Source organism: Scyliorhinus torazame, chromosome 5 (assembly GCF_047496885.1).
Source record: "Scyliorhinus torazame isolate Kashiwa2021f chromosome 5, sScyTor2.1, whole genome shotgun sequence".
NCBI lineage: Eukaryota > Metazoa > Chordata > Chondrichthyes > Carcharhiniformes > Scyliorhinidae > Scyliorhinus > Scyliorhinus torazame.
The window spans coordinates 131,984,164-131,998,180 of record NC_092711.1 but is presented as its reverse complement, the minus strand read 5'-3'; the positions used below and the strand labels follow the sequence as shown (position 1 = coordinate 131,998,180).

General features: G+C 48.3%; 2 protein-coding genes across 2 annotated transcripts in view; both read left to right on the top strand.

The window, feature by feature from the left end:
* LOC140417920 (uncharacterized) overlaps positions 1 to 14,017 on the top strand; it is a 365,440-nt gene that overhangs the window by 191,813 nt on the left and 159,610 nt on the right. The gene's annotated exons all lie outside the window — the stretch shown is intronic.
* Positions 1 to 14,017, top strand: part of LOC140419808 (uncharacterized) — a 55,432-nt gene that overhangs the window by 12,604 nt on the left and 28,811 nt on the right. The gene's annotated exons all lie outside the window — the stretch shown is intronic.

Genomic DNA, 14,017 nt, shown 5'->3' with positions numbered 1-14,017 from the left:
TTGTGATTTATGCACCAGGACCCCCAAATCCCCTCTGAGCTGCATCTTTCTGCCGTCTGTCTCCATTTAAATAATATTCAGCTCCTTTATTACAATAGAACTGTTTAATTCACTTAATCTGATCCTATACAATCCATTATTCATACAGTTTAAAACGGAGCCTAATCAGAACCTGAAGGTCTCTTATCAGCACAGATTTCTTTTCCAGTTAAGGGGCAATTTAGCATGGCCTATCCATCTACCCTGCACATCTTTGGGTTGTGGGGGTTGATGTGTTGGGTGTTCTGGATCACATACAGGTCACCAACACTTGAAATAGTGCAAAACTATTTTATTGAATCATTAGCTGTTTAAACATACTCTGACTGTGGGTTAACATGATACTAGCTTTAGCTAAAGACCTTTGCCTTGTCCTAACCAGTCGATGCACCCAGCACATGGTGAATGTCTGTGTTGCAGGCTGTGAACTCTGTCCTCCTTGCGAGCTGCAACTCGAATGAGCGGGAAATCTGATGCCCCCTGTCTTTATAGTGCGTGTGCTCTCACTGGTGATTGGTTGCGGTGTTGTGTGTGTTGATTGGTCCCACTGTGTGTCCATTGGTGTGTATCTGCACCATGATATACTGGTGTATATTATGACATCCCCCCTTTTATAAAAAATGTACCTGCGTGGCAATAAATAGTGTGTGGTGAATGTTCCTGACTACGTGTGTGCGAAATATTTACAGGACTATGTACATGAAAACTAAGCTATTTACATGGGAAGGTGCCTCGTGCAGAAAAAACAGTGTGTCACACAAATAACGAGATGCACACTATATACAAACCACTTAAACAATTAAACGGAAGAACAGAACAAATAAGAAAGTCCATAAGTCCACAAAGTTCACAAATTAAGTCTCTGAGGTGGGCAACGAATTCTGGTTGACCGTCAAGGTGGCACACCACTCATCGTCTGGATCGATGCTGTATACCAACAGTGACTGGTGTCTTTGCTTCGGGGACAGCCTGTTTTTCATTATGACACCGACTCAAAAAGGCGCCTTCGGGTCCTCGGTGTCACTGCTGTGTGGGAGGTCCGCATCGGACTCGGTGACAGTGGGTTGAATTGCCCGGACATTCCTGCGAGGCTGGCTGAAGTGATATGAATTGGCAGGCTGAGCTGCTCGACAGCAGGCAGCATAGTGGCCAAGTCTGCCACATTGTAGGCATTGTCGAGATTTTGCAGGGCATTGCCACTTTAAATGGGCGGAGCCACAGTTGCCGCACGTCGTAGCAACCACACATGCGCATTATGTTCCTCAACGTCACCGTCCCCTCGTTTGGTGCGCACAAGCACGTGAGTCCGCGAAAAGCATGCAAAATGGCCGCCCTCATCCAGGCTGAGGCCCTGGAGGTGCTCAATCACTTGGACCCGTTCCACCTCGTGGGGACCTTGCCGCGCCGTTTCAGCCGCTTGTATATGGGAGTACCGACTCGTGGCGTTTTCATGTAAGACACAGGTCTCAATGGCGGTCGCTAGGGTGAGCTGCTTTACCTTGAGGAGCTGCTGACGTAGGGGGTCCAACTGAACACCGAAAACGATCTGGTCGCGTATCATGAAGTCGGAGGTGCACCCGTAATTAGAGGACTGCGCAAGGATGCGGAGGTGGGTGAGAAAGGATTGGAATGGTTCATCCTTACCCTGCAAACGCTGCTGGAACATGTAGCGCTCAAAACTTTCATTCACCTCTACGCTGCAGTGAGTGTCAAACTTGAGGAGGACCGTCTTGAACTTCATTTTATCTTCATCATCTGCAAAGGTGAGAGAGTTGAAAATGTGGATGGCATGGTCCCCGAACGTGGAGAGAAGAGCAATCTTTCTGGTGTCCGAGGCACCCTCCCTGTCCGTGGCTTCGAGGAAGAGCTGGAAGCGCTGTTTGAAAATCTTCCAGTTGGCTCCTAGGTTGCCGGCGATGCGGAGCGGCGGCGGCGGGCTGATGTTGTCCATGTTGCAGGATGACGGAATGCTGGCGGAAGGCAGATCACTTGCAGGTAGGTCTAAGAAGTGCTAATATCCCTCAACTCCTGATATCATGATGTGTTGGGTGTTCTGGATTACATACAGGTCACCAACACTTGAAATAGTGCAACACTATTTTATTGAATCATTAACTGTTTAAACATATTTAGACTGTGGGTTAATATGATACTAGCTTTAACTAAAGACCTCTGCCTTGTCCTAACCAGTCGATGCACTCAGCACATGGTGAATGTCTGTGTTGCAGGCTGTGAGCTCTGTCCTCCTTGCTAGCTGCAACTCGAATGAGCGGGAACTCTGATGCCCCCTGTCTTTATAGTGCGTGTGCTGTAACTGGTGATTGGCTGCGGAGTTGTGTGTGTTGATTGGTCTTGCTGTGTGTCCATCATTGTGTGTCTGCACCATGATATACTGGTGTATAATATGACAGGGATGAGACCCATACAAACACAGGGAGAATGTGCAAACTCCACATGGACAATGACCTGGGCCGGGATCAAACACGGGTCCTCGGTGCTGTGAGGCAGCAGTGCTAACCACTGTGCCATTGTGCTGCCCTCACCAGCACTTTTCATTGCACATTCTTGATGTGTTACTGACTGCTAGCTAATTAATACAGTAATCTTTAATTAATATATTTGGTCAATACAAGATACACTGGTTCAAAAAGGCAGATTGTGGAAGACAATAGCTTTTTTTTCTTATTCTTGATCAGATTGAGCAGTGAGTCTTATTCTTTAGCTGGACCTTGGCAGAATATGACATGCTGCAGTTTATCAAAATATAGAAAAGAATATCTTTGTTTAAACTATTTCTGCAGTTTCAAGAACGATTTATGTTAACACAGTGTTAATACCAAATATAAAGATCCAAGCTTTCCAAGTGAATGATCAATTATATCAATTCACGAATGTCACACGAGGGAGATATTAGGAATTTGGGTCCAGAAACGAGACCTCAATGTAGGACGCAATTTAGGGGCTAAACCAACTGGTGGGGTGTAAAAACCTTCATAGCACAGAGTCATAGGGATAGGCCCACACCTGAACAAGTTACATTGTCCCAGTCAAACTCATTAGTGGGAATACGCAGGATGCCCTCGATCCATTGTCCTTTGGGACACTCTTTTCTGACCAGCTATTAGCCCATTACAGAGTCTGATAGCCTCTTTGTCCGTCAGTGGGCGATTAGTTGCATATCAATAGCATAGCTCCGTTCTTTTTAATAAACGTGAGTGGGCAATCAAACAGCCAAGATAACGCTGATGGGTTCAAGCCTGGAAAATACAGCAGACAACCTTTGTTTAAGCGGCTGGGCAGAGAGAGAGAGAAAGAATGCTGTTCTGAACAGTTAGGAGAGAGGGCTTTGAAAGTTGCCACCGAGGCAGGCTTTGGAAAAAGCGTTCAGAATGAATGTCCCTATAAGAAGAAAAGTTGCTTCGTAAATGCAAATGTTACCTTTGTCTTCTTGTGAAAGTGGCGTGAGAGCTGCATGTTCTGTTACAGAGTTGTTTAATGGGAACTAGTGTGTTCAGGTTAAGTAACTGCATGTAATCTGTTATTGTTAGGGTTGAAGTTTAAAAGTTTAAATATTGACTTCCGGGTGCGGCAATGACCAGCTGAGTCGCACGTTTCGGCAGCTCCCGGTGAAACGGACTTTTGGGATCTTGATAGGAGCCCCAACGGCAATTTTGACGGCTAAAAACACTGTGCGGTAAACCAGAAGGGAATCCCCCCTGGATACGGATGAAAAAAGGAGGAGAAAGTGGCCGGATTGCAGTGGATCCTTTAGAACAGCGGCAAGGAAGGCAAGCAAAAACCAAGATGGCGTCGGAAGGTGGCAGTTTAACATGGGGCCCTGAACAACAAGAGTTCTTGAAATGCTGTGTGGAAGAGCTCAAAAAGGAAATGAAAGAGCTGTTGGCCCCGATACTACAGGCGATCGAAGGGCTAAAGGAGGAACAAAAGACCCAGGAGCGGGAGCTTCGGGTCATGAAGGCAAAGGCAGCCGAGAATGAGGACGACATACAGGGCCTGGTGGTGAAGACGTTGATGCATGAGGCACATCAGAAACGATGTGTGGAAAGGTTGGAGGCACTGGAGAACAATGCAAGGAGGAACAACCTGAGGATTCTTGGTCTTCCTGAAGGTGTGGAGGGAGCGGACGTCGGGGCATATGTGAGCACGATGCTGCACTCGTTAATGGGAGCGGAGGCCCCGGCGGGTCCGTTGGAGGTGGAGGGAGCATACCGAGTGATGGCGCGAGGACCGAGAGCAGGAGAAATTCCCAGAGCCATAGTGGTGAGATTCCTCCGTTTTAAGGATAGAGAAATGGTCCTTAGATGGGCAAAGAAAACTCGGAGCAGTAAATGGGAGAACGCGGTGATCCGCGTTTATCAAGACTGGAGTGCGGAGGTGGCGAGAAGGAGGGCGAGCTTTAATCGGGCCAAGGCGGTGCTTCATGAAAAGAAGATAAAATTTGGAATGCTGCAACCGGCAAGACTGTGGGTCACATATCGAGGGAGGCACCACTACTTTGAGACGGCGGATGAAGCGTGGACCTTTATTGTGGAAGAAAAACTGGAATGAGCGGGTTATTAAAAAGAACGTTTGAACAAAGTGGTGGGGCGAATGTGGGGGGCGAAGAGGGGGGTTAAAAAGGGGGGAAAGAGGAGTTTTATGTACTAATCCTGCGATGTGGTAACTTTTCTCTCTTCCACAGGTGGTGATGGGGGGAGGAGGGGAGGTGGAGGAGATGGGGCGTTGGCCATTGGGGGCGGGGCCAAGGGAGAAGCGCGGGCTTGGTTCCCGCGCTATGATAATCATGGCGGGAATAGAGAAGCAGGAAGGAGGGGGCGTCGCACGGTGCGAGCCGAGGTCACGGGGGGAAGCCGAGGTCGGCCAGAGTTTGCTGACTTCTGGGAGCAACATGGGGGGAGTAATTACGCTAGCGGGGGATCTAGCGGGGGGGGTGGGAGGGGGGAATTACTGGGTTGCTGCTGCTGGGGAGAGGGGGGAGCTGGTATGGGAGGGGATGGGCGGGGGGGCACCGCCTGGGGGAGATACAGCTGCGTGGGAACCGGGTGAGGAGCTGGAAAAAGGGGGTGGCTAATCGACAAGGGGGGGGGGTAGGAAGCCCCCCAACCCGGCTGATCACGTGGAACGTGAGAGGGCTGAACGGGCCGATAAAGAGGGCACGGGTACTCGCACACCTTAAGAAACTTAAGGCAGATGTGGTTATGTTACAGGAAACGCACCTGAAACTGATAGACCAGGTTAGGCTACGCAAAGGATGGGTGGGGCAGGTGTTCCATTCGGGGCTAGATGCGAAAAACAGGGGGGTGGCTATATTAGTGGGGAAGCGGGTAATGTTCGAGGCAAAGACTATAGTGGCGGATAACGGGGGCAGATACGTGATGGTGAGTGGCAAACTACAGGGGGAGACGGTGGTTTTGGTAAACGTATATGCCCCGAACTGGGATGATGCCAATTTTATGAGGCGGATGCTAGGATGCATTCCGGACCTAGAGATGGGAAAGCTGATAATGGGGGGAGATTTTAATACGGTGTTGGAACCAGGGCTGGATAGGTCGAAGTCCAGGACTGGAAGGAGGCCGGCAGCAGCCAAGGTACTTAAAGATTTTATGGAGCAGATGGGAGGTGTAGACCCGTGGAGATTTAGCAGACCTAGGAGTAAGGAGTTCTCGTTTTTCTCCTATGTCCATAAAGTCTACTCGCGAATAGACTTTTTTGTGCTGGGAAGGGCGTTGATCCCGAAGGTGAGGGGAACGGAGTATACGGCTATAGCCATTTCGGATCACGCTCCACACTGGGTAGGCTTGGAGATAGGGGAGAAAACAGGAGGGCGCCCACCCTGGAGAATGGACATGGGACTAATGGCAGATGAGGGTGTGTGTCTAAGGGTGAGGGGGTGCATTGAAAAGTACTTGGAACTCAATGATAATGGGGAGGTCCAGGTGGGAGTGGTCTGGGAGGCGCTGAAGGCGGTGGTTAGAGGGGAGCTGATATCAATAAGGGCACATAAAGGGAAGCAGGAGAGTAAGGAACGGGAGCGGTTGCTGCAAAAACTTTTGAGGGTGGACAGACAATATGCGGAAGCACCGGAGGAGGGACTGTACAGGGAAAGGCAAAGGCTACATGTAGAATTTGACTTGCTGACTACGGGCACTGCAGAGGCACAATGCAGGAAGGCACAGGGTGTACAGTACGAATATGGGGAGAAGGCGAGCAGGTTGCTGGCACACCAATTGAGGAAAAGGGGAGCAGCGAGGGAAATAGGGGGAGTGAGGGATGAGGAAGGAGAGATGGAGCGGGGAGCGGAGAGAGTGAATGGAGTGTTCAAGACATTTTATAAAAAATTATATGAAGCTCAACCCCCGGATGGGAGGGAGAGAATGATGGGCTTCTTGGATCGGCTGGAATTTCCCAAGGTGGAAGAGCAGGAAAGGGTGGGACTGGGAGCACAGATCGAGGTAGAAGAAGTGGTGAAAGGAATTAGGAGCATGCAGGCGGGAAAGGCCCCGGGACCGGATGGATTCCCAGTCGAATTCTATAGAAAATATGTGGACTTGCTCACCCCGGTATTGACGAGGACCTTTAATGAGGCAAAGGAAAGGGGACAACTGCCCCCGACTATGTCTGAAGCAACGATATCGCTTCTCTTAAAGAAGGAAAAGGACCCGCTACAATGCGGGTCCTATAGACCTATTTCCCTCCTAAATGTAGATGCCAAGATCCTGGCCAAGGTAATGGAAATGAGAATAGAGGAATGTGTCCCGGAGGTGGTCCACGAGGACCAAACTGGGTTTGTGAAGGGGAGACAGCTGAACACAAATATACGGAGGCTGTTAGGGGTAATGATGATTACCCCACCAGAGGGGGAAACGGAGATAGTAGTGGCGATGGATGCCGAGAAAGCATTTGATAGAGTGGAGTGGGATTATTTGTGGGAGGTGTTAAGGAGATTTGGTTTTGGAGAGGGGTATGTTAGATGGGTGCAGCTGTTGTATAGGGCCCCGATGGCGAGCGTGGTCACGAATGGACGGGGATCTGCATATTTTCGGCTCCATAGAGGGACAAGGCAGGGATGCCCTCTGTCCCCATTATTGTTTGCACTGGCGATTGAGCCCCTGGCGATAGCGTTGAGGGGTTCCAAGAAGTGGAGGGGAGTACTTAGAGGAGGAGAAGAACACCGGGTATCTTTGTATGCGGACGATTTGCTACTATACGTGGCAGACCCGGCGGAGGGGATGCCAGAAATAATGCGGATACTTGGGGAGTTTGGGGATTTTTCAGGGTATAAATTGAACATGGGGAAAAGTGAGTTGTTTGTGGTGCATCCAGGGGAGCAGAGTAGAGAAATAGAGGACCTACCGTTGAGGAAGGTTACCTGGGTATCCAGATAGCCAAGAATTGGGGCACATTGCATAGGTTAAATTTAACGCGGTTGGTGGAACAAATGGAGGAGGATTTCAAGAGATGGGATATGGTATCCCTGTCACTGGCAGGGAGGGTGCAGGCGGTTAAGATGGTGGTCCTCCCGAGATTCCTCTTTGTGTTTCAGTGCCTCCCGGTGGTGATCACGAAGCCTTTTTTTAAAAGGATTGAAAAGAGCATCATGGGTTTTGTGTGGGCCGGGAAGACCCCGAGAGTAAGGAAGGGATTCTTACAGCGTAGCAGGGATAGGGGGGGGCTGGCACTACCGAGCCTAAGTGAGTATTATTGGGCCGCTAATATTTCAATGGTGAGTAAGTGGATGGGAGAGGAGGAGGGAGCGGCGTGGAAGAGATTAGAGAGGGCGTCCTGTAGGGGGACTAGCCTACAGGCTATGGTGACAGCCCCATTGCCGTTCTCACCGAGGAACTACACCACAAGCCCGGTAGTGGTGGCTACACTGAAGATTTGGGGGCAGTGGAGACGGCATAGGGGAAAGACTGGAGCCTTGGGGGGGTCCCCGATACGAAACAACCATAGGTTTGCTCCGGGGGGAATGGATGGGGGATATGGAATGTGGCAAAGAGCAGGAATAACGCAACTGAAAGATCTGTTTGTGGATGGGAAGTTCGCGAGTCTGGGAGCGCTGACCGAGAAATATGGGTTGCCCCAAGGGAATGCATTCAGGTATATGCAACTGAGGGCTTTTGCGAGGCAACAGGTGAGGGAATTCCCGCAGCTCCCGACACAAGAGGTGCAGGACAGAGTGATCTCAAAGACATGGGTGGGGGATGGTAAGGTGTCAGATATATATAGGGAAATGAGGGACGAAGGGGAGACTATGGTAGATGAACTAAAAGGGAAATGGGAAGAAGAGCTGGGGGAGGAGATCGAGGAGGGGCTGTGGGCAGATGCCCTAAGCAGGGTAAACTCGTCGTCCTCGTGTGCCAGGCTAAGCCTGATTCAGTTTAAGGTATTACACAGGGCGCATATGACTGGAGCACGGCTCAGTAAATTCTTTGGGGTGGAGGATAGGTGTGCGAGGTGCTCGAGAAGCCCAGCGAATCATACCCATATGTTTTGGTCATGCCCGGCACTACAGGGGTTTTGGATGGGGGTGACGAAGGTGCTTTCAAAAGTAGTGGGGGTCCGGGTCGAACCAAGCTGGGGGTTGGCTATAGTTGGGGTTGCACAAGAGCCGGGAGTGCAGGAGGCGAGAGAGGCCGATGTTTTGGCCTTTGCGTCCCTAGTAGCCCGGCGCAGGATATTGTTAATGTGGAAAGAAGCCAAGCCCCCGGGGGTGGAGACCTGGATAAATGGCATGGCAGGGTTTATAAAGCTAGAGCGGATTAAGTTCGTTCTAAGGGGGTCGGCTCAAGGGTTCACCAGGCGGTGGCAACCGTTCGTCAAATACCTCGCAGAAAGATAGATGGAATGGAAAAAAGAAGGCAGCAGCAGCAGCCCAGGATCGGGGGGGGGGGGGGGGGAAAGAGAGAGGAGGAACCAGAAGGACTCTCAGGGTTGTTAATATATACTGTATAATATGTATAGGTCGTTGCTACAGATAATTATATATTGGACTGTTAAATTATATTTTTGGAGTGTTACTTGTGATAAGGCAGTTGCCAATTAGGGTTAGTTTTCATTTTTGTTATTTATTATTTATTCATTTTTTGTTTATAAAATAGGTCATTGTTATTTGTGTTGTTATAATATTGTGTAAAGGATGCACAATGTACTGTGTTGGTTGACCAAAAATTTTCAATAAAATATTTATTTTTTAAAAAAGTTTAAATATTGTTTTTATTTCTTTTGTGTTAATGAAGCTTTTTTTATAAAATAACCAAGCCCTATTTCTTTTTTAGCACTCCTGGAACTAATCGATCTTTCCGCACCGTCTTAAAACTTTAGAACATTATGGTCTTGATTCAGTCTCTTAGCCACTGTTGAGAGCTGACCAGGTATCCAGAGCACCTAATTAACCTAATTAAGGTTCATTACTAAATAATCATTTGTTTCATTACTTTTTAATACAAAATATATCGTTAATAAAGAAAAGTTGCAGAATGTGAAATGGCTGCATGAGATCACATCTTAAGAGTTTAGAATGGCTTCCTTAACCTTGTTACTTATAACAGTGACTACTGTATGGAAGTGAGTGAATTTTAAAACAAGTTATTTATCCAGGCCTACCTACAATTTCCGACATTACAACAGTGGCTGCGATTCATAACTACTTAATTGGCTGGAACAACGCTAGGAGGTCCCATGGTTGTGAGAGGTGTCATTACGGTAGCATTGTGGATAGCACAATTGCTTCACAGCTCCAGGGTCCCGGTTCGATTCCGGCTTGGGTCACTGTCTGTGCGGAGTCTGCACATCCTCCCCGTGTGTGCGTGGGTTTCCTCCGGGTGCTCCGGGTTCCTCCCACAGTCCAAAGATGTGCAGGTTAGGTGGATTGGCCATGATAAAATTGCCCTTAGTGTCCAAAATTGCCCTTAGTGTTGGCTGGGGTTACTGGGATAGGGTGGAGGTGTTGACCTTGGGTAGGGTGCTCTTTCCAAGAGCCGGTGCAGACTCGATGGGCTGAATGGCCTCCTTCTGCACTGTAAATTCTATGATAAATTAAAATTCAATTTTTTTCTCAATTCTCCACAAACTTAGATTTATTATGCTCAGTCCCATAGAATCCCTACAATGCAGAAGGAGGCCGTTCGGCCCATCGGATCTGCACCAACTCTCTGAAAGAGCACCCTGCACAGGCCCACTAACCCACCCTATCCCTGTAACCCAGTAATCCCACCTAACCTTTGGACATTAAGAGGCAATTCAGTATGGCCAATCCACCTAAGCCTACACATCTTCATCAAAATCATTTATGAAGATTGTCTTTATTTCCTGTAATAACCAAGTCTTTGACACCATTTTGAATACGGTATCCGGCCTTGGGTGACTGTCTTTGTGAAGTTTGCACTTTCTCCCCGTGTCTGCGTGGGTTTTCCGGTTTCCTCCCACAGTCCAAAGATGTGCAGGTTAGGTGGATTGGCCACGATAAATTGCCCTTAGTGACCAAAGATTAGGTGGGGTTAAAGGGTTACGGGGATAGAGTGGGCCTAGGTGGTGCACACCTTCGGAGGGTTGGTGCAGGTCCGATGGGCCGAACGGCCTCCTTCTGCTCTGTAGGGATTCTATGATTCCATGATGTGAAAATCCAAACACACTATTTCCTGAATTATTTGATTTGCAACACAGAAAGCTGTTGCAATTTGGAAAATGGTGCAACAAACAGATTCAACTCTATCTTTCAACAGAAAACTGGACCGATTCATATAACATAGAACATTACAGCGCAGTACAGGCCCTTCGGCCCTCAATGTTGCACCGACCTGTGAAACCACTCTAAAGCCCATCTACACTATTCCCTTATCGTCCATATGTCTATCCAATGACCATTTGAATGCCCTTAGTGTTGGCGAGTCCACTACTGTTGCAGGCAGGGCATTCCACACCCTTACTACTCTCTGAGTAAAGAACCTATCTCTGACATCTGTCCTATATCTATCTCCCCTCAACTTAAAGCTATTTTCCCTCGTGCTAGACATCACCATCCGAGGAAGAAGGCTCTCACTCTCCACCCTATCCAATCCTCTGATCATCTTGTATGCCTCAATTAAATCACCTCTTAACCTTCTTCTCTCTAACGAAAACAGCCTCAAGTCCCTCAGCCTTTCCTCATAAGATCTTCCCTCCATTCCAGGCAACATTCTGGTAAATCTCCTCTGCACCCTTTCCAATGCTTCCACATCCTTCCTATAATGCGGTGACCAGAATTGCACGCAATACTCCAAATGCGGCTGCACCAGAGTGTTGTACAGCTGCAACACGACCTCATGGCTCCGAAACTCAATCCCTCTACCAATAAAAGCTAACACACCGTACGCCTTCTTAACAACCCTCTCAACCTGGGTGGCAACTTTCAGGGATCTATGTACATGGACACCGAGATCTTTCTGCTCATCCACACTGCCAAGAATCTTACCATTAGCCCAGTAGTCTGTCTTCCTGTTATTCCTTCCAAAATGAATCACCTCACACTTTTCTGCATTAAACTCCATGTGCCACCTCTCAGCCCAGCGCTGCAGCTTATCTATGTCCCTCTGTAACTTGTAACATCCGTCCGCACTGTCCACAACTCCACCGACTTTAGTGTCATCTGCAAATTTACTCACCCATCCTTCTACGCCCTCCTCCAGGTCATTTATAAAAATGACAAACCGCAGTGGCCCCAAAACGGATCCTTGTGGTACACCACTAGTAACTGGACTCCAGTCTGAACATTTCCCATCAACCACCACCCTTTGTCTTCTTCCAGTGCCTCTATTTCCTTGTTCTAAATGGAGATCACAGATGTTGTCAGCGCTCCCAGTGCAGTCTAACCCTGGTTCCTAAACAAGTTGAACGTAACCTCCCTGCTTTTCAATTCTACCCCTCTGGAATGGAACCCTGTATTTGGGCCCCACACTTTAGGGAAGATGTGAAATTCTCAGAGAGGGTCCTTCTTCCAAAGGAAAGAAAATTTGTGGAGCTATGTGATTCATTGGATAACGCATCCAAAGAGCCACCATGAGCAAAAAGGGCCAAATGGCCTCTTTCTGAACTCAATGTGTTGGCGCTTAAAAGTGAGAAATAAAGACTTGAGGCGGGATTCTCTGTTTTCTGGTGGGGCGGGCCTCCGCCAGCAGCTGTCGGGAAACCCACGGGCGTGGGCGCGCTGCCGGCGAAGCGGAGGATCCCACCGCCGGAGATTCCCGCAGCTGGAATCCGCATTCATCAAGGGTGGTAAAAGCAGTGATGATGGATTGATCTCGAAAGGCAGTCAGCCTCGTAACATGGCTAAGTCACGTTTGCTAGAATTGACGTACATTCATACACACTTACACAAGAACCCATTGTAAGGGTCCCTCCTGTTTCTTCTTTATTCTAAAAATAATTATTCTAATAATTCTAAGAATAGGCAGCACGGCAGCACAAGTGGATAGCACTGTGGCTTCACAGCGCCAGGGTCCCAGGTTCAGTTCCCCTCTGGGTCACTGTGTGGAGTTTGCATGTTCTCCCCGTGACTGCGTGGGTTTCCTCCGGGTGCTCCGGTTTCCTCCCACAGTCCAAAGACGTGCAAGTGGATTGGCCATGATAAATTGCCCTTAGTGACCAAAAAAGGTTAGGAGGGGTTATTGGGCTACAGGGATGGGGTGGAAGTGAGGGCTTAAGTGGGTCGGTGCAGACTCGATGGGCCGAATGGCTTCCTTCTGCACTGTATGTTCTATGTTCTATTATTTCCCCTTTCTTTTATTTTTTTGCTATTTCTAGTTTTATCCATGGGTGAGTAATGGACCTGTGACTTTAATGCAGCCTGTATCTTTAACTCAAACAGAAGCCATGGCCTGTACCTTTAAATTCAAGCAGAGGATTGCAGCAACAGGTGACATCATTGATGACTCGGATTGATGGACTTGACTGGTGGCCAATGAATTGGCTCAAATGTCCGTGCCCTGCCCGGTGGCCAGTGGTGATTGGCTCTGGTCCCACATGAGTTACAAGACTGATTGTCTAGTTTAACTTTGGTTCTGAAGCCTGGATGGAGGAGTTCTAACCCTCCCTCTCAAAGATCTGATGAATTCTATCTAGAAATCCAGTGTAAGCGGGCTCTCTCTCTCTGCAAAAAAAAAAAGGCTGATGTGAAGCAGAGACCAGAATCTGATAACCCTCTCTGAAAACAGACTGATGTGAAACCAGAGGTCTCTCTTGGAAAGGCTGTGAGTAAGATATACTGCTGAGCTGGAAATAAACTCATTACATACTGTTTTCAGGGTCTTTCATCCACACTCAAACTGTGAAGGAAGTGGACTGGAGGACTCATCATCTGAAGCAAGGACTCCTATCTTTCCACCTTAATCCATATTATTTTTCCACCTTCCCCAATTCTGTGTTTGTCTGTCTTGTGTGTGTGGGTAGAGGGCAGTGCAGTGAAAGGGAAGTCAGCTTTTAGCTTGACATTACGCAACTGTGTTTACTGTATATTTCATATTCGTTCTAGTTATAAATAAACAGTAATTGTGTTTCAACTTACAAACCTGGTGGTTGTAATTATTGGGCAGTCAAGGGCCAAAGATTTCAGGGATTTTTTACAAGAATTAATGGTTAATTCACTTGTGTTGTGACTCCGGGGTACGTGGGCTGGAATTGACCGCACACTTGCCCAGGGTGTCCTAACTCCATTCTCTGCAAATCAGAGAATTAAACAAAGGGGGCAGCTCATCACAAAGTGGAGCCAGATGCGGAGTAAGAGCTTGGGAATTTTGTGAGTGAGGAAATTTGGTGCAGTGAGGGAGATGGTCCTCTTCTGGACTGAGCGGGGCAGCCAAGGTCCAGCAACAGGACCTGAAAGCTGAAGCCCAGAGACATTAATTAAGTGAGCATCTGGGTGAGTAATCCCACTTTCTGTGAAATTAAGGCATGGCAGGACATCTTGGACACATGGTGTATG